This window comes from Hyperolius riggenbachi, chromosome 7, assembly GCF_040937935.1.
Source record: "Hyperolius riggenbachi isolate aHypRig1 chromosome 7, aHypRig1.pri, whole genome shotgun sequence".
Lineage (NCBI taxonomy): Eukaryota > Metazoa > Chordata > Amphibia > Anura > Hyperoliidae > Hyperolius > Hyperolius riggenbachi.
Genome location: NC_090652.1, coordinates 248,757,238 through 248,778,307, shown reverse-complemented (window position 1 = coordinate 248,778,307; position 21,070 = coordinate 248,757,238). Strand labels below are relative to the sequence as shown.

At 46.5% G+C, this 21,070-nt stretch overlaps 1 protein-coding gene across 1 annotated transcript in view; it reads right to left on the bottom strand.

Moving 5' to 3' along the window:
- Window positions 1–21,070, bottom strand: part of LOC137525816 (intelectin-1b-like) — a 96,514-nt gene that overhangs the window by 41,091 nt on the left and 34,353 nt on the right. Inside the window, exon 3 of the mRNA XM_068247024.1 lies at window positions 20,277–20,454. The gene's annotated coding sequence lies outside the window, so the exon portion shown is untranslated. The remainder of the gene's footprint in view (window positions 1–20,276; window positions 20,455–21,070) is intronic.

The following is a 21,070-nucleotide window of genomic DNA, read 5'->3' as shown; positions in this document are numbered from 1 at the left end:
AACCCACCACTGCATACCTGTTCAGTGAACCTGCCACTGTATACCTGTTCAATGAACCTGCCACTGCATACCTGTTCTGTGAACCCACCACTGCATACCTGTACTGTGAACCCACCACTGCATACCTGTTCTGTGAACACACCACTGCATACCTGTACTGTGAACCCACCACTGCATACCTGTTCAGTGAACCCACCACTGCATACCTGTTCAGTGAACCCACCACTGCATACCTGTTCAGTGAACCCACCACTGCATACCTGTTCTGTTCAGTGAACCCGCCACTGTATTCCTGTTCAGTGAACCCGCCACTGCATACCTGTTCAGTGAACCTGCCACTGCATACCTGTTCTGCGAACCCGCCACTGTATACCTGTTCTGTTCAGTGAACCCGCCACTGCATACCTGTTCTGTTCAGTGAACCCGCCACTGCGTACCTGTTCTGTTCAGTGAACCCGCCACTGCATACCTGTTCTGATCAGTGAACCCGCCACTGTATACCTGTTCTCGCCATGGTGCGCACCAGTCCAGCACGGCCGTCACTACACAAACAGCTGTTTGCGGTGCGTTACACGGTGAGTTTGGTGTGTCAGTGTGAAGCAGTACCTTAATTACACTACCTGATTGATGTATACACATGCAAGATGTTTTAAAGCACTTTAGGCCTGTCATTTAGCATTCAATGTGATTTCTGCCCTTAAAACGCTGCTTTGCGTCAAATCCAGATTTTTCCCGGGGACTTTTGGCATGTATCCCACTCCTCCACCTGGGGGTCCAGGTGTTAGACCCCTTGAAACATCTTTTCCATCACTTTTGTGGCCAGCATATATGGCCAGCATATTTTTTTTTTTTTTCATGTTCGCATCCCCATTGAAGTCTATTGCGGTTCGCGAACTTTTACGCGAACCGAACCTTACGCGGAAGTTCGCGAACCCGGTTCGCGAACCTAAAATCGGAGGTTCGGCCCCACTCTACTGTTAGCACCGCTTTGTGAATCATGCCCCTTGTCTCTTGTCACTAAGGATGATATGAGACAGAGTGTAAAATTCTGAGGACAGTTAGTGACTTAAGGCAAATATTATAGTTCCTAATATTTTTACTTGGGGGTGTGACCTATGTTTAGGGGCGGTGTTTAGGGCGCCAGAACGCCTGTGGCTACAGGTCTATGAGTTGTAAATCCGGCCCTGGTGTCTAGCTAAGTGTATATCTTACAGACCCATTCAGCATGACTGACAAAGCCTGTATTTTAAATAGAGTTGTCCCGAATGGTTCGGCCACGAACTTAGTCGCACGAACATCGGTGGTTCAAAACGCAAACTTTATGGCGAGTTCGACCCGCCCCTATACTACATCATTGGGCTAAACTTTGACCCTCTACATCACAGTCAGCAGACACATGACAGCCAATCAGGCTGCACTTCCTCCTGGAGCCCCCCTATATAGGGCAGCTGCGTCGGCCATTATCTCACTCGATGTTGCTGCAGTAGTGAGAGAAGGGAGAGGAACCTGCTGCTGACATAGGGAAAGCTTAGTTAGGGTCTTGTAGCTTGATCCTAGCTGATATTTGTTGTTGAAAAGCACCACAAAAAGAGCTCTTTTCAGAGCTTATGTTCTTGTGAAGTTTTTTTTTTTTTTTGTGCCACTGACACTGCATTATACAGCCCTGTGTGTCGCAGCTGGCCCTTGCTAATTGCTATACTGTGCAAGGCCCAGCACATCATTGCCTATATTTTCACTGCACCTGTATGTGACTGCTGCACATTTATAATACCAGTCCGACCGTGCATACCTGTTCATGTTCACTGCACCTGCATGACAGCACGCAGTGTTATATAATACCAGTCACTGCATAACTGTTCACTGCACCTGTGTGTGACAGCTGCACATTTGTAATACCAGTCCGACCGTGTATACCTGTTCATGTTCACTGCACCTGCGTGACAGCATGCAGTATTATATAATACCAGTCACTGCATAACTGTTCACTGCACCTGTGTATGTGACAGCTGCACATTGTATTGATACCAGTCACTGCATACCTGTTCACTGCACCTGAGTGACAGCACGTTGTTGTACCAGCAGCCACTTCAACCTTTTCACTGAACCTGTGTAACCGCACATTGTATTAGTCAAGTCAGTGCATACCTTTCACTTCATCCCCCCCAAATATCGACAAAACAAGAGGCAGAGCCAGAGGCAGGCCACCCGGCTGGTCTGTTCGAGGTCGCGCTGTCGTGATTTCTTGCGGCCCTCGACCAAAGTACAGTGTTCAGAAGAAGGCACGTGCCATCGAAACCCATTATTGTCAGGACGTAATTGACTATTTAACACAGAACATCTCATCTCCCTCAGCCTCCGCACAGAAGTGTGACATATCTTCCTCCTCCTGCTCTGATTCTGGCACCCCACTTAACACTCCGTCGGCGGCCATCACCAAAATGCCATCATCCCAGGGCTCAGCAGTGTGGACATTTTTGTGTGTGTCTGCCTCAGATGAGAGTAATGCCATCTGTACTCTCTGCCACCGAAAATTGAGCCGTGGAAAGACCAAGACCCACGTAGGAACAAATACCTTACGAAGGCACATGATTACAAAGCACAAACTGCAATGGGATGACCACCTGAGGAAAAGCAGCACACAAAAGCAAAGCCACACACCACAGTGGAAGATACCATCTATCACGCAATTATTTCTCAAAAAAGGCGATACCCAAACTGTACTGTGATGTTGAAAGGCAAGTAGTGTCATCTCTGGCACACAGCGTTGGGTCAAGGGTCCATCTGACCACGGATGCCTGGTCTGCAAAGCACAGTCAGGCCTGCCCAAAGACTAAGTCGGTCCCCACACAGCATCTCTGCCTGCACGCCATCTGACTGCCTGCCCCAAGACTAAATTGGTCCCCATACAGCATCTCTGCCTGCAGGCCACTTGACTGCCTTCTCCGCCACCACCAACAGGGTCCAGGACGTCAGGTGGATTCCTGAATTTTTAAGGCTAGCAGCGGCCGCTATAATAATTTTTCTGGTGCGTGTACATGCCTGGCTGCACTGTGGCTGCAACAACAAAACAAAAGGCATGTACAGTACATGTGTCAATTCCCCTTTGTGATCGTTACCTTGCCGCGGTGAAGGGGCTTGCATATCACAATGAAGAAATGACTGGCTAAATGAGTGTGTTGGGTTTGGGGGGCACACCTGACCCAAGAAGATAGATAATAAGGTCGTTGCTTCATTGTGGACAGACCGAATCTGATCAGCTGGACACTCAGTCACTGTTGTTCTGTCATTCAGCTACCTCAGCCCGACCATATGGGCTTGAAAACCGCCATCGCCTGCACTCTCGCCATGGTGCGCTCCAGTCCAGCACGGCCATCACTACACAAACAGCTGCCCTTAAACCCTGCTGTGCGGAAAATCCGGATTTTTCCCTGGGACTTTTGGTGTGTATCCCACTCTGCCATGCCCCCCTACAGGTGCTAGACCCCTTGAAACATCTTTTCCATCACTTTAGTGGGCACAATTAATGTTTGTAGTTTTGAAGGTTCGCCCGCCCATTGAAGTCTATGGCGGTTCGAAAGTTCGCATGTTCGCAAACTTTTTCCGCGTGTTCGAGAACCAAAATTGGAGGTTCGCGACAACTCTAATTTTAAAGTTAAAAGGTAGTTCTGTTCTGGAAGGAGCTGCTAAGAGCAGGGAGCTGAGAGTATAAAGAGATCATGAACTGAGGCCAGGTTCCATCTTGGCACTGAGACATCTGGGACTTGTTCATCCAGTGTCCTGTTGAGGACTGTAACTCCACTAAACATGTAGTTCACTGGTTGTGCTGATGAGAACATAGATTCTAGAGACTTATAAGCTTGCAATTAGGACTACTGTGATTTGTTCATCTAGTAGCTTGCTGCTGCACTGCAGAGAATGATTGCATAGACTTTTGTGACTTTAATTTACTATGTGGTTAGGATTTGTAGTTCATAAGGTATTGGAAGCCATGGAAGCCATTGTGTTGTACAACAATTTTCTGGCTGTAAGGATCTCCCTCCTTCAACACCTCCAAGAAGGCCCTCAAAACTCACCTTTTCACTCTGGCCTACCACCCCTCACAATTGCTCTAAACCCACAGCTGAACTCTGGTCCCCTACCTCTTGTGTCCCTACCTCTCCCTCTTTGGGCAGGGTCGTCCTCCTTTTGTGTCCTACCTGATCATGCACCTCCATTACTGTGAACCCATGCTATGCATTTGAGTGAACCTAACTTGCCTAATCTCCATGCTCCCCTCCAGTGATTGACTAAGCATTACCTTGTACTCATACTGTGCTGTGTGATCTGGTTTTCTTGTATTCCTGTATTGTCATATTGCTGTTTGTCACCCCTAAATATTGTCTGTAACCTAAATTAATGTCCAGCGCTGCGTAATATGTTGGCGCTTTATAAATACAATAAATAAATAAATCTGCACATGCAGATCATTATCAAGACAAGGCAGAAGGAACAAGAGATAAGTTGCACATAGAATGTAGCAGAGGACCAGAGGGATAGCTTGAGTGCTATGTTGAGAGGAACTGCCACTACATCAGTGGCGATCGACTGCTTTGCAGCAAATCAGGTGCCCCCCAAAAGGTTCATGCAAAAAAGAATAGAGAGAAGAGAGAAAGAGGTAGCGAGAGTAATAGAAAAAATATATAGCCCCCGGCTTGCAGCCTAGTCCAATGCCAATGCGGGTGGAGGCCTAACAGATAGACAACAGATCAGGCCTGCGGGGTAGAGCAGGAGTGCGAGTAGGCCCTCCTGGCTGGAGGGATCCGAGTCAAAACAGCTCCCATCTGTGCGGCAGTGTGAGGGTTATGCTGGCATATGGCAGTGTCCTGATGGTAGTGCTCCTGATGGCACCAAAAAGGGGGCCCAAAAAGATCCAGCAGCCTGCAGGAAGACCCGATTATCTGTCAGTGGGTGAGGCCTAGGCCTGTTTGGTGGCGGGTTGTCAAATGCATGAAACCCAACCCACACAGAGGCAGGCAGGCAGCTGTGGCTCAGCTCGAGTGGCAGCAGTACTGCAAGTACTAACCTGCCATGCCCGTAGCTGAGCAATGCAGCAGCAATGATCGTGCTCAAGGGCGTAGGAATAACCATAGCAGGCATATTGTTGCTATGGGGCCCACCGCCTGTAGCTACAACAGGGGGGCCCGCCTGTCCTGCTGCCTGTTTGTACCTTTTGTCTTATGTATTCATGGGCCCAGTGCCCGGGCATGGTTGCCAGTAAGTGACCCTGCTCCTCTGGGCTGAGTAAAGAAAGAACTGAGTTCCTTGCAGAACTTTGCAGTCTTTTTGAGATCAGAAAGAGGCACACTTTAAGACACACCCCTGACACACCCCTAACCCCACCCAGCCACACCCCTAGTCACTGATACCATAAAGACTACAGAAGCAAAAGACAAAGTTTTAAAATTCAGACCACACTGGTCCTTTCTATCATCATTAGTTCTCGTTCATTTTAACATTTAAAAATAAGAAATATATCAATTTAATTGATGGCAATCAAGTTTAGAGTATATTAAACACATTTGTAATAGAAAAATACATATATTTACATATAGATCTGTATATAAGTCCTGAAAGAAGGACAAAAGAGGAAGAAAGGGACAGAGGGATTTAGTTCCCAAAGAGGGACTGTCCCTCAGAAAAAGGGTCAGTTGGGAGATGTATACAGTATTACGTCTCATCTACAGTATATTAAGAGTGAACACATTCTGATATTTTCTGTTATCTGATAAATATGTCCCTGGTAATGCTGATAACAAGTAGAAACTTCTTCATTTGACTTCTGTTTAATTCCTCTTCTGTAATCTGGAGTATCAGGAAATGAGTTATTTCCAAATTTCTGAATCATGCTTACTGGAAGTTTCAGTGACAATTTACAGTATAATAATATACAGGTTCTAGGTGGACCTGCTATAGATACAGTTGATGGTCTTCTGCCCTGTGGCGATAATATGCCACCCAGTGATTAGCTAAAGCTGATGTATTAATCTGATAGGATAGCTTCCGCTTTTTTGCACATTCCACTAATCTGGTGCCTGTCTCCAATGAATTGTAACAATAAACTACATTGACAGGTGACAAATTGCTTCTTTCCAGATATTTCCTCTGATCAGAATTTCTTAAGAGAGACAACAGCCTTAGGCCCTGCACATTGCAATTATTTCCATTTAATTTTCGAAGTGCATGTGTTTTGCAATCAAAGGGCATTGTGATTAAAATAGTTATTGTGGTGCCCCGTTCTTACAGATGCAATTCGATTTTAGGCAAATATAGGCGTGCAACATTTTCCCTGCATTTGCGTTTGGTTTAGGTCAATGGAATCGCAAGACCGCCCAGCTGAACGATAATCCCATTGTAATGTGTATGCTGTGAATACAGTAAGTCGCAATCACATGTAATGCCAATTGCAATTTGCAGTGCGAATGGACCCTTTATGGAGAATACACTATGCCAGCAGATAGACAATCTAATTCGGATCAGTGAATAATGGCGCACAGCGCCTACGCATAAAAATGGCGCCGCATTAAAAAGATACGCTTATCGCTATTTATCGTTAGTACTGCATAATAATGGCACACAGGGAAAAAAGAAGAAAAACGGCACACAGTAACGTTATTTATTAATAGCGTCGTTCATATGCCAAACAGGAGACGTTATTGCGCACAGTAACGTTATTTATCAATAGCGAACCTACATAAGCCAAACTTCAGAAGTTATTTAACTGCAAAATAGTGAATGGATTTAATGTAACAACGTCAAGGTTAGGGTTAGGCACCTCCAGGGGAGTGGTTAGGGTTAGGCACAACCAGTGGGGTGGTTAGGGTTAGGCACCACCAGGGGGGTCTTAGGGTTAGGCACCCCCAGGGGGGTCTTAGGGTTAGGCACCACCAGGGGGGTGGTTAGGGATCACCAGGGGGGTGGTTAGGGTTAGGCACCACCAGGGGGGGTTTAGGGATAGGTACAGAGAGGGTTCTGTGTGTTAACGCTAAATAACGATAAGGTTTTAACGCCAAATAACGACAAGACTTTAACGTTAAATAGCTATAAGCAACAAACGGATTAGCGGCAACACCGTGCGCCACTATTCACAGGCTCCATTTTCAGATGGATCCATCTAATTGGTGTTGTATTATATACTAGAGATCAAAATTAAATGAACATTGATATGCACACCCAGTAGGTTTTGCAATAAAAGTGTATTGAAAATGTACAATACTGTATATACAAGATATTGCCACATGTATAAATGGTGGATAAAATGAGTATGACAAAGATCAAATCAAGTAGTATATATACACTGAACAGTATGCCAGTGCAGGTATTGCTGCTAAACACAGTCTAGGCGATGTGTCTCCTACAAGTTACAAAGTGTGAGATAATAATAAAACGTTGTAATTTGCTTGTGGGAGATGGATCTTGTGCACTCACTTTGCATACAATCAGGGCCGGATTTACCATAAGGCCCTGTAGACACATGCCTACCGGCGGATGATGATGGAAAGGCAGCTCCCTCCACGAGCATCTCCCTCCCTCCTTCCCTATGCATGATTCCTGAGTGGAGCATAAATGGCAGGTTACTCACACAGCTCTTGGAATTCCACTGATGAGATCTCTCTTAAAGAACATCTGAAGCTAGGTAGACAGAGTAACGCTCAGAAATAAAGGGACCCTGACCTCTAAAAATAAACAAAATTGGTACTTACCTGGGGCTTTCTGCAGCCCACCGTAGGTCGGGACTCGGGAGGTCCCCCGGCGTGGTCCTGGCTCCTTTCCCAGTCCCTCCGCCGCATACCACACCGGGTGTCGGGCTCCCACTTCCTGAACCGGGACGCTCTTCGTCATCACGTCAGCCGCTGGTTCAGGAAGTGGGAGCTCGACACCCGGCTCGGGTGTCGGCGGTGCGGTATGCGGCGGAAGGACCGGGAGAGGAGCCAGGACCACCCCAGGGGACCTCACCACCTAAGGTGGGTTGCAGAAAGCCACAGGTAAGTACCAATTTTGTTTATTTTTAGAGCTCGGAGTCCCTTTAAGTAGCTAGAGATGCCTCAGACTTAAAGAGAGTCTGAAGCGGATTTTATTCTACCTCTTTTTAACTGTGCATCCATCTTCAGCATTAAAATCAAAGTTGTTTTCAAAATCCAAGGTGAAGAGGTAAGGGCCACCTCTAGCTACTTAATTCTGAGCGTTACTCTGGCTACCTAATGCTAAGGGACGCCTGTAACTACCTATGATGGACAAGGGAAGTAAGGGAGAACTGATAGCTGGGCCAGCCAGTACAGTTGCAGTGCGGTTCAGGGGGGTTTGTAGGTTCATGGAGGGCTAAGTCTAGGGCGCCAGGACATGTGTGCCTATAGGCTCGAGTCCTGTAATGTAAATCCAGGTCTGGTGTACGTGCAGATTGTTGCATATGTTTGGCCAACCATATTTGCTGCATTGATGAGATTGACATTTTGGTTGGCATTATTGTTACTTTGCTTGGTACTCTGTATGACCTTTACAGTCATTGTGGGTTTACTTAGTCACAAGGATTACTGTGTTTAGCAGCCTTTACAGAGACATACTGTTTGTATATATACCACTTGATTTAATCTTTGTCGTTTAATACTGTATACACAAGATATTAAATGTGTGGCAATATCTTGTATGTACAGTAATACACTTTATTGCAAAACCTACTAGGTATGCATATCAGTTTTATTCAAAGGAACAATGTAGGGGGGTCAGGGGAAAATTAGTTGAAGTTTCCCGGAGCTTCTAATGGTCCCCCACAGACATCCTGTGCCTGTGCAGCCAGTCACCAATGCTCCGGCCCCGCCTCCGGTTCACTTCTGGAATTTCAGACTTTAAAGTCTGAAAACCACTGTGCCTGCGTTGCCGTGTCCTCACTCCCGCTGATGGCACCAGGAGCGTACTGCGCAGACCCAGTATGGTCTGTGCCTGCGCCGTGCGCTCCTGGTGACATCAGGGGAGGCGAGGACACGGCAATGCAGGCGCAGTGGTTTTCAGACTTAAAAGTCTGAAATTCCAGAAGTGAACCAGAGGCGGGGCCGGAGCATCGGTGAGTGGCTGCGCGGGCACAGGATGTCTGTGGGGGACCATTAGAAGCCCCGGGTAACTTCAACTCATTTTCCCCTGACCCCCTACAGTATTTCTTTAATCTTATACACTATGTCAGCACCAATCTAACAAGTCCAGACAAGCAACCAGAAAATGTAGCTATTATTAGGCCAAGAATTGAAGGCCTGCCTAGCACTAGTTTAACAAAGACATTAGCAGTTAGCACTAGGCTGGCACTGCCAGACCAAGCCAGGGTTAGGTCAGCAATGCCAGGACAGAAGCAGACAAGCATGAAGCATGGTGAGCTGAGATAGACCAAGCTAGTACCAGCCTGTAATATTCAACAGGGGCGTTGCTAGGATCCTTAGAGATCTGGGGCGCTTTTGTGCACTCCAGCTGAAAATGGGTGTGGTCATGAGCAAAGCCAAATTTACATGAACTTAACAGCTGCGAAGGGCTACTTAGAACACTTCAAAATGTTGGATAAAGCCAAGTTACCCGACTCTGCCTAGTAATGTTTAAGTGACACTGCCTATTAATGGGATATGCTTCATTTTTTTTGTTAATGGAGAGGGGGCTTTCTCCCAACATTTTGTTGGGAAGGCCTACTTAGACTGGATGTGTTTGATCCAGTAAAGGGGTATGCTGGGTGCTTTGAAGCCATGATGGGTGCTGTAGTGCCTCTATATGGCATGCTGTGTGCTGTGATGCCATACTGGGTGCTGTGGTGCCTCTATGGGACATGCTGGGTGCTGCTGTAGTGCCTGGAGCTTCCATAAGGAGCATGCACTGTTGTGCTTCTCCTCTCTGTTCCTCCTCTCGACCCCCCCCCCCCCCCAAGCAAAGTAGCACGGTGGAAGGAACTACTCACCTTCATACGCTTTCCAAGTCTGGAGTCATCCTCTTGTTAGCTTACTCTTTGCTGATATTTATTGCTAAAAAGCCCCCCCAAAACAGCTCTTTTGAGAGCTAATGTTCTTGTGATGTGTTTTTTTTTTTGTGTGGCCCACTGACACTTGCATATACAACCCCGTCTGTCGCAGCAGGCCCTTGCTAATTGCTATACTGTGCCAGGCCCAACACATTCAGTGCCTACCTTTTCACTGCCCCACCTGACCTGTGTGACTGCTGCACTGCACAGTGTATTGTAATACCAGTCACTGCATACCTTTAACCTTCTTTGTGGTAACCCCAGGCTCGCCGCGGAGGATTTCTCAGGCCCTGCTGGGACGATTTTCATAATTTTTTTTTAGAACACACAGCAAGCACTTTGCTTGCTGCGTGTTCCGGTCGATCGCCGCCGATGCACTGCTACCCGCCGCAATACAGGCCCCCCCCACACACCCCTTGCGCAGCCTGGCCAATCGCCGCCAGGCTGCGCTATGGGGTGGATCGGGACTCCCTGTGACGTCACTCTGTTCATCGCCATGGCGACGGGGAAAGCCCTGAAGGAAATCCTGTTTAGAACGGGATTTCCAGATGGGCTTGATCACCGGCGGCGATCGGAGGGATGGGAGGGAGGCCGCAGGGAGGGGGGGAAATCATGGAGCTAGCGCTAGGCTAGCTACATGATATTAAAAAAAAAAAGTTAGGCTTAAAAAGCCTCCTGCGGTCGCGCAGCCGCAGAACAATTGACCGCCTGGAGGGTTAACTGCACCTGTGTGTGTGACAGCTGCACATTGTATTGTAATACCAGTCACTGCATACCTGTTCACTGCACCTGTGTGACCGCACACTGTTTTATATACCAGTCCGTGTGTACCTGTTAACTGCACCTGTGTGACATCTGCACATTGTATTGTAATACCAGTCCATACATACCTTTCACTGCACCTGTGTTTTATGTTTTATATACCAGTCTGTGCATACCTGTTAACGGCACCTGTGTGTGTAACAGCTGCACATTGTATTGAAATGCCATTCACTGCATACCTTTCACTGCACCTGTGTGAGTGCACATTGTTATATCAGCAGTCAGTATATACCCTTCACGGTACCTATGTGACTGCACATTGTATTAGTCAAGTCAGTGCATACCTTTCACTTCATCCCCCCCAATATGGACAAAACAAGAGGCAGAGCCAAATGCAAGCCACCCGGCAGGTCTGTTCGAGGTCATGCGGTCATCATTTCCTGCGGCCCTGGACCAAAGTACAGTGTTCAGAAGGCACGTGCAATCAACCCCCAAGATTGTCAGGACGTAGTTGACTATTTAACACAGAACACCTCATCTCCCTCAGCTTCCGCACGGAACAATGACATATCTTCCTCCTACTGCTCTGATTCTGGCACCCCACTTAACACTCAGTCGGCAGCCACCAAAGTGCCATCATCCCAGGGCTCAGCGGTGTGGAAATTTTGTGTGTGTCTGCTTCAGATGAGAGCCATGCCATCTGTACTCTCTGCCACCGAAAATTGAGCCGTGGAAAGACCAAGACCCGCGTAGGCACAACTTCCTTATGAGGGCACATGATGACAAAGCACAAACTGCAATGGAATGACCACCTGAGAAAAATCAGTACACAAAAGCAAAGCCACACACTGCAGTGGAAGATACCAGGCCGCAATTATTTCTCAAAAAAGGTGATACCCAAACTGTACCATTATGTTGAAAGGCAAGTGGTGTCATCTCTGGCACACAGCGTTGGGTCAAGGGTCCATCTGACCAGGGATGCCTGGTCTGCAAAGCATGGTCATGCCTGCTCGAAGACTAAGTCAGTCCCCACACTGCCTGCAGGCCGCTTGACTGCCTTCTCCGCCACCACCAACAGGGTCCACCAGGACTTCAGCTGCTAGCTGCGGCCGCTAACAAAAACAATAACAATTTTTTATGGTGCGTGTACATGCCTGCCCATTTTTTCTGGCTGCACTGCGGCTGTAACAACAAAACAAAAAGGCATGTACATGTGTCAATTCCCCTTCGTGATCGTTACCTTGCCGTGGTAAAGGGGCTTGCTTATCACAATGAAGCAATGACCGGCTATATGAGTGTGTTAGGGGCACACCTGACCCAAGATAAGGTCGTTGCTTTCATTGTGGACAGACGATCAGCAGGACAGTCACTGCTCTGTCATTGAGCTACCTCAGCCCGACCATATGGGCTTGAAAACCGCCATCGCCTGCACTCTCACCATGATGCGCCCCAGTCCAGAACGGCCATCACTACACAAACAGCTGTTTGCGGTGCAGTGTGAAGCAGTACACTAATTACACTACCTGATTGATGTATACACACGCAAGATGTTTTAAAGCACTTTATGCCTCCAATTTAGCATGCAATGTGATTTCTGCCCTTAAAACCCTGCTCTGGGTCAAATCCGTAATTTTCCCTGGGACTTTTGGCGTGTATCCCACTCTGCCATGCCCCCCTCCAGGCGTTAGACATCTTGAAACATCTTTTCCATCACTTTTGTGGCCAGAATTAGTGTTTGAAGTTTTGAAAGTTCGCCTGCCCATTGAAGTCTATTGCGGTTCGCGAACCTATAATCGGAGGTTTGAGACATCTCTAAAGGGGATGCTAATAATTCTAAATTAACCTAAATATTATGAAAATGTGTGCAGTTTAGAAATGGACCAAATGTTGTATTTATCTGGTCTAATTGTAAGGTGCATAAAGTAGCACAACATGTTTATCAAAATCAGAATGTATTAGCATCACATTGACCATACCTGCTTAAAATGCCTTCCACCTTCCCTAGTCCACTTAAAGCCTAGTACAAATTTGAAATAGTACGAACATATTGTAGGTAAACACTCATACTACATGGAGGTGGTCACATTGTATTTGTGTACGCACCCTAATTGGTATACACCATGCAATTTCCCATCAGACTGAGGTCAAATGGATAATCTCCCATATTCCCAATCTACCCCCGCTTGATAACGAGATTTGTGTGAGTAGTGAGCTGAAAAACTAACCATTATCAGGGGCAGATCATGCATGGCGGAAATTATCAATTCGATTAGTTGATCTGATGGGAAACTGCATGGTGCCTACCTAGCACTAAGCCTGGTACACCCATCCAATTTTGATTGGCCAACTCTACCACCTCCATGTAGTATGAAACTCAACAGATTTTGGGCTTGATTCACTAACCGGCACTAAGTGTTAACGCCGGTGTGAAAAGCCCTTTTTGGCCGCTAGAGCACGCAAACCTACTTTGCGCGCGGCCCCGCCGATCTTAGTGCGCGGTGTGACAATAAAGTTGCACCCGCTGTCCCTTAAAAGTCGCACCCGGTGCGACGAAAATGGCTCATCGGATGCCCCCGAAGTGGCGCATCATAGCGATGTTTAACGGGCACCCGATGCGTCATTTTCGTTGCATCAGGTGTGACTTTTAAAGGCCAGCAAAGCGCACTATTATCCGCACTGCGCGCACAGTGAGTGGGATTGTTTCAGCTGTGTGGGCGCAAACCACCTAACGCCGTGGTTTGCGGCCACTAACACTTAGGGCACACTAACCGGCTTAGCGCCGGTTAGTGAATTAAGCCCTTTGACTACTATAAACAAACTGTAGATAAACTCTCATACTACATTGAGGTGGTAAAATTGGTCAGTGATTGTCCAATCAAAATCAAAGGTGTGTACGCACCCTTCATTTGTCAGCCTCCCATGTGGAGATGTAGTGGGAATTACACCACACTTGTGTAGAGGGGTGTATAGCTGGATACTCATAGAGCACATGTGTTTAGAAAAGCTGGCCATGCCTCTTGAGGAGAAGAAACTAGACTTTTTCTGTACATTTCAGGGTTGTTTATCATTTACTGTGGTGAGTCGCATTGCAGTACTGTCTCCTGCTGAAGCTCGTTGCAGTGGCCATTAGGCCTGGAACCCACTAGTAGTACATTACTAACTTATTTCTAAGCACTTGTGATCTGAAAAGCTCTTGCTAATGTAATGGTATTGGTGTAATCCCACTAGAGTGATGCGATGTTATAACGATCCCCCATAGCATTGCATTAGCAAGAGCTTTTCAAATCACTAGCGCTTAGAAAAGGCTGCTAGTGTGTCTGAGCCCTTACAGTCAATGGAACATGACGCATAAACACAAATAACATGGATCTTCCATGCACTTCTGGGATGCGTGTGGAAGTCGCATGGTAACACTGCAGCTTCTGCGTTACCCAGAGCACTTCCTGTTGCATTGCAGGCCGTGTGCCATGTCCCATTGCATGTAATGGCCATTGCAACAAGCTGCGGTTGGAGAGAGTACCTCAACACGGTAAGTGTAAAAGGATCCTAAAGGGGCGTGCGTATTGTTCCGACCCCATTCAGCTGGGTGGGGAAGCTGAGATGGCTCTCCCTGCGCATAGTAAAATAGGGGAATATAACAAATATATTAACCTACTGATTACCTAGCCAGTTCCTTTCAGCACATAATTCGGGGTCAGGCTATTACTGGCACCCGAGTTACAGCGATTCTCTGCCGCACCACTATAGCCGTAATAATAATATGGTCAACGGTGGCGCCCAAAGCAGGCGTTTCGTGGCTCAGACTCAGCATCAAGATCACCTGTCTCACCTAAAGAGTCAAGCCAGCCTAAAGCCCTCCCCTTGTGTAGGATTAGCATCTGGATTTGAGGAAAAGGATGTCGTGCCACTAGCATAGCACACTATACAGTAACAACAGCAAACTATTTGGTTTTTTTTTTAAATGGATGATTGGGTTGGTGGTCAGTCCCCTTTTTGACCACCTGTGTGAATGGGCCTTAAAGAGAGTCTAAAGTAAAAAAACATGTTTTGGGGAGGCTTCACAGTCCCGTTAAGCATTAATGCCCTACCTGAAATGCCACATTCCAGCAGCTGAACTCTCGATTAATCCCCCGAAATCCCCGGAAGATTTGGGGCTCCTTCCAGGTAGAGGCAGAGCTTTGGGCAGTAGCTCTCCCTCTACTTGCGTCAATCTTTGGGAATCTCCACCTCCACCCACCCCTCTCAGTCTTCTTTCACTGAGAGGGGCAGGGAGAGGCGGAGATCAGCACAGATTGATTGGACTGAAGACAAAGCTACAGCCCAAAGCTCTGCCTCCCCCATGCAGCAAAATCCACGTCCTGTGGCCGGAAGTACTTCTGCACCAGTGCTCAAAGCTCCCGGCCACATGAGCGCAATCGTGTGCACAGTAGCAGCTGACCTGGCCAGGTCGGCGTCTGATATGGAGGGGACTACAGTAGACCGGCTGGGAGCGGAGCTGCAACGAGGGACACATAGGCTGCCAGGGGCTGGAGGAAGCCCCATGTAAGTAAAACTGATTTCTTTGTTTTTGCCTGATGTTTTCTTTAAGTCTAGGTTAGGGTGCACACATACGTTCAGGTTTTTTGGCCAATATTTGGATAATTCTACCACTTCTATGTAGTATGATGGCCAACAGATTTTACATACTATGAACAGATTTTGTAGGCAAGTCAAGTTTAGTAGTGATCTGAAAATCGATCTCTTATTGATAAGGGGGAATTATTGATTTGACGAGTTGATCTGACAGGAAACTAGCATTAAGCATGTTGCACATCCAATCCTGATTGGCCAATTTTACTTTAGAGTTGAAGCTAAAGCGTTGTTCTTGACTCTATCAAGTCAATCCCGGTCAGGCAGTGCAAGACAATGTTTGTGTAACAACTGATGCTAAACTAAATTTGCAGTACTGAGTGTTGAGTACTTTCTAATAAAAATAATATAGTCTATGGATAGATTTTTGGCCTGCCCAAACTAAAAGAAATTCTGTCCTATTTCGGCCACTGGAGTAAGGCAGTTTGTTGCAGCGATGAATTCTGATGAGCAAGATTTATTTGTAAAGAAAATGACTCTCAGAACAAATTGACTTATTGTACTACTGTTGTTTATTACATTGGTTCAGAACACAGATACAAAGCACAGTAAAAGGCCACAGGAGAGGAAATCAACATGGCTTATAGACATCTGTACAAACACTGCTGAAATCTGATGAGTTCCATGACATATCACGCCACTTAAATCGCATGTTCTTGGTATAAATGGAAAACTACATTCAAGCAATAGTGGAATTACTGTATATTCCATTACCAAAAGCAACCCAATTTAATGGAAGGACTAATAAACCAGGGCCGTGGAGTCGGTACATAAATCATCCAACTCCCAAATCTGACTCCAGGTACCCAAAACTGCTCTGACTCCACAGCCCTGTAATAAACTATCTTCTCATTACCATGTTTAACCACTTCACAACTGAGGGGTTTTACCCCTGGAGCACCAGAGCAATTTTAACCTTTCAGCGCTCCTTCCATTCATTAGTCTATAACTTTATCATTACTTATCGCAATGAAATAAACTATATCTTGTTTTTTTCGCCACCAATTAGGCTTTCTTTACGTGGGACATTATGCCAAGAATTATTTTATTCTAAAAGTGTTTTAATGGGAAAATAGGAAAAAAAAAATTTCAGTTTTCGGCCATTATAGTTTTTAAATAATACATGCTACTGTAATTAAAATCCATGAAATGTATTTGCCCATTTGTCCCTGTTATTACACCATTTAAATTATGTCCCTATCACAAGGTTTGGCGCCAATATTTTATTTGGAAATAAAGGTGCATTTTTTTTCAGTTTTGCGTCCATCCCTAATTACAAGCCCATAATTTATAAAGTAACAGTGTTATACCCTCTTGATATAAATATTTAAAGAGCTCAGTCCCTAAGGTAACTATTTGTTTTTTTTTTATTTATTCCAAAAAAAAAAAAAGGTAACAACTGGGGAGTGTGGGAGTTAATTTATAATGTAAAATAATGTATTTGTATATGAAAAATGCTTTTGAGTGTAGTTTTACTTTTTGGCCACAAGATGGCCACAGTAATTTTTTGTGAATTTAGTGAGGCTGGAAAAACTTTTTTTTTTTTCACAATGATCGCGCTGCTTCTCATAGAAGAAGCAGTCGATCATTGCAGGGGAGCTTAGATCAATGAACGGGAACGTTTTTTCCCGTTCATTGATCTCCAGGCGAGCGGTTGGCAGCGTGCACGAGCGGAAGCGCGCGCACGAGCGAATGGGAGCACGGTAAGCGGCGGTAGGTGCGTGTATCTATGCCCCTGGTGTGGAAAGGGTGTCAAAAGGGGCATAGATACACGAACCTGCGGTGGTAAAGTGGTTAATAATTCTTCTTTTTCCCATGTAAACATAAGGACTGGAACCCACTAGGAATCGCTGCAGCACTTTGAGAACGCACAAGTGCTGTTTTGCAATCTCCAGTAGTCATGCACGTAATGATTGTCAACCCGGCCTGGTCGGCATCTTCTGCACTAGTGCACCGCCCGCCATCATTCCGTCGCCAGGAGCATTCTGCACACTAGTACTGCGGATGCCCAAAACGCACCCAGCGATGGAAGTGTGAACGCAGGCAGACAGTCTTCTAGGAGCTGGAAGAAGCGCCGGGTAAAGTAATCTGCAGATGTTATCTTCACCTTGCAACTCCTTTAACGTGAACCTGAATCTGGGCAGAAAAAGAAAGCTATGAAGAGGGAAAGCTGTTTATCCCATAAAGCCTTCCCAGTCCTCTCTCCGTCCCCTGGTAGCACCGCTGTCCCCCGATAAACTGTTTTGACCTGCAGGTCTAGTACCCCTTCACCTCTCCTCATGCAGGCTTTGGAAGTCCTTGCATTTCTGAGCACTTCTGAAGACAAGCAGATCGATGTTGCACACATGTAAGGCCGAGCTCACACATGCGCAATACGGATGTACCCGTCTTCAGTTTTAAAAAATTCACAACGCTGTTGTGGGAACATCCACATAGGGTTACTGTAGCCAAGCGCTTTCAAAGCGCTGGCAATTTGAAAAGTGTTCAGAAGCACCCTTGGTGTGCACCAGCCCGTAAGGCTGCCATACACTGGTCGATTGCCACCAGATCGACCAGCAGATAGATCCCTCTGTGATCGAATCTGATCAAAGAGGGATCTATTGTCTGCCTACAATGCAAACAGATTTTGAATCAATTTCACTATGAAACCGAGTCACAAGCTGGATCTGCCGCCGCCCCCCTGCATACATTACCTGATCCGGCAGGCGCGAGACCCCCGGTCTCCACTGTCTCTTCTCCGCTCTGGGCTCCAGCTTCAGTTTACTTCCTGTCTGGGGAAGTTTAAACTGTAGAGGGTGCACTACCGTTTAAACTTCCCCCGGCAGGAAGTAAGTGAAGCCAGCCAGAGCCCAGCGCGGAGAAGGGAAAGCGGGGACACGCGCCGGTGGAACAGGTAATGTATTGCTGCTAGCATCGGTCGTCGGACATTTGAACGCCGCTATCGACGCACTCCCGACCCACTGCTGATCGAGTGTGGACTGACGAAAATCGATCGTTCGGTCAGCGTTTGTGCAACGATTTCCCAGCAGATTCGATCACAGTGCTCGAATCTGTTGTTTATTGGCGGGAAATCGTTTAAGTGTATGGGCCCCTTTAGACAGATTTGTGAACAATGTTTAAGAGTAATGGGTATTTTGTGTATATAGAAAATGTTTCAGATCTTTGAGTTCTGCTCATGCAAAATGGGAGCAAAACCGAAAGTGTCACGTTTATATTTTAGATCAGTGTGTAAAATGTATGTACAGTATATATACAAACACTATGCCTCTGTAGCAGATGTTATATAGTGATATGCATGGTAAACAAACAAAGGCTGCGTAAGTCAACATAGTCCTGAGTAAATGATTATTATAATTATTTAGTATTTATATAGCACTGGCATATTCCACAGCGCTGTACAGAGTATATTGTCTTATCACTTAACTGTCCCTCAGAGGGGCTCACAATCTAATCCCTACCAAAGTAATGTATCTATGTATGTATCGTGTAATGTATGTGTCATGGCCTAGGGCCAATTTTATGGGAAGCCAATTAACTTATCTGTATGTTTTTGGGATGTGGGAGGAAACTGGGGTGCCTAGAGGAAACCCATACAGACATGGGTAGAACATATAAATTCAGCGCAGATAGTGCTCTACAAGATAAAACAGGAGTGCTCTATGGTGCATTAACGTTTTATTGCTGTTAAAAAAGGAATAAAATTGCACTTACAAGATGTAAATGCTATGAAAGCATATCGCCCAACATCCGGGCTGTGAGGATTCCCTTTCTCCCTCTCCTTCCTCCAATTCCCAGTTGCTGTGGCCAGTAGCAGGGATGTCGAGCTGGATATCAGACCAGGGGGTGGGGTGGGATCAGGACCTCAAATTTAGTGCCTGTAGCAGCATGACGCGTTTCGGCGTGCCTACGCCTTCATCAATAAAACGTTAATGCACCATAGAGCGCTCCTGTTTTATCTTGTTTTGCAGTCCTCATCTCTCCCATGATCACTGGAGCTTGCTAATTGGTGTCATCTGTGGGAGTAATTTCTCCAGGATCCTATGCTCAGTTGGAGTGCGGTTTTTATTGTGGCTGATAGAGCTCTGACTAGGATTTAAACCGGGGACCCAGCGCTGCAAGGTGAGCATGCTAACCACTACGCCATCTTACTGCCCTTGATTTGATTAAGTGTACCAGAGGCGGACTGGGAACTAAAAAAAAAAACACATACCTATCCACAAAGATACAAGCAGATACTTACCTGTGTCCTCCTCACCCCACCATGCTTGTCTGCTTAGCGTGACTGCACTCCCCGCCGTGTATGAGGGAAGCCATACTGCTCTTGCATAATTACAGTCACACCTGTGCAGTAAGCTGGAGCAGCACTAGTCTAGTTTTGACCCAGCAGGAAACATCATAGGGAACAGTTGACTACAAGTGAAGCCTAGCAGTTCGAGAGGGTGCCGCCCACCCACTCATGTTAGCAGAATTCCCTATGAGGTTTCCTTCTGGGTCCCCTAAACATGGAGCTACTGCTCAGAAAGGAGCACAGACCTGAACTTCAAGAGGGTGCCGGGCAACAGGGGTGGTCTGGAGGAGGACACAGGAAACCTCTGCAGGATCCAGACTTCCCTCTTTATAGATAAGTATCTGTACTTTAGGTCACAATCCTATCAATGCAGCAAAGATGGAGGCCTGAGCATTTACAACAATATTTTCAATAAGAATAAAGTGAGTTTAAAGGATTTGTTCTCCCAATAACAATGATCGCCAAGTTTTGCAAATCAGGCCCACAGTGACCGAATTTAAAAGAAAAAAAAAAAACCACCCAGGGGTCCCTCAAATAGTAGCAGTGGGCAGAAACTAGTGTGCTTAAACTTACCAATCGATCAGTCACAAGGCATCGTGGTCTAAGTGTCGAAGACCACCACTGTGCTGGGACTGGTCACCACAGGCTCATCCCTTTTCTTCTACATCTCGCGCGAATAATAGGCAGACTCTTCAGCAGGGCGGGATTGGGCTCCTATGCAGTCAGCAGCATTAACCTCGGATATTGCAGCCTGGAAGGAAAGGGGGCAGCGTCAGAAAGCAGTCACTGTCAGTACCAAGCTGTAGTGAACAAGGTGAGAGCTGCAGAAGCTATGTGCTGACTTACGCCGCTGGAGGGACAAGGGGGGTATAGTTTCAAAATTGGGGAAAGAACTGGCCAGTGTGGAGACAGCCAGACACGGGAACATACATACAGCAAGTGTCATATCGGAAAGCCCTAGATTGGTAGCCTCCCCTAAAAGTCATGACGTAACCATTTTGCGTCATCAAGCTAGAACCATGTTACTCATGCACAATAGAACATTCAAGTGTACCCAAGTCGAAGGTCAGTTACAAAATAAGATACTTACATAAAAAGAGGGAAACCTCAGGATCCTATTGAGGTTGCTCTTGCTGCTCTTTTGTTCCCTGTCGCTAAGCACAGCTCCTCTTCCTGATTCATGGACAATAGATGCCCGGGCCCACATGTGCAGTAAGCCGGGGCCGTGGGCTCCATGCTACTGCGGAAGCGGGATCTCGAGTCTCCTGCATGGCCTTGAATAAGGAGGAGGGCCACGCTCAGCAACAGTGGGAACGGCAGACCACTGAAGGATGCATCAATAGGATCCTGAGGCTTCCCTCACTTCA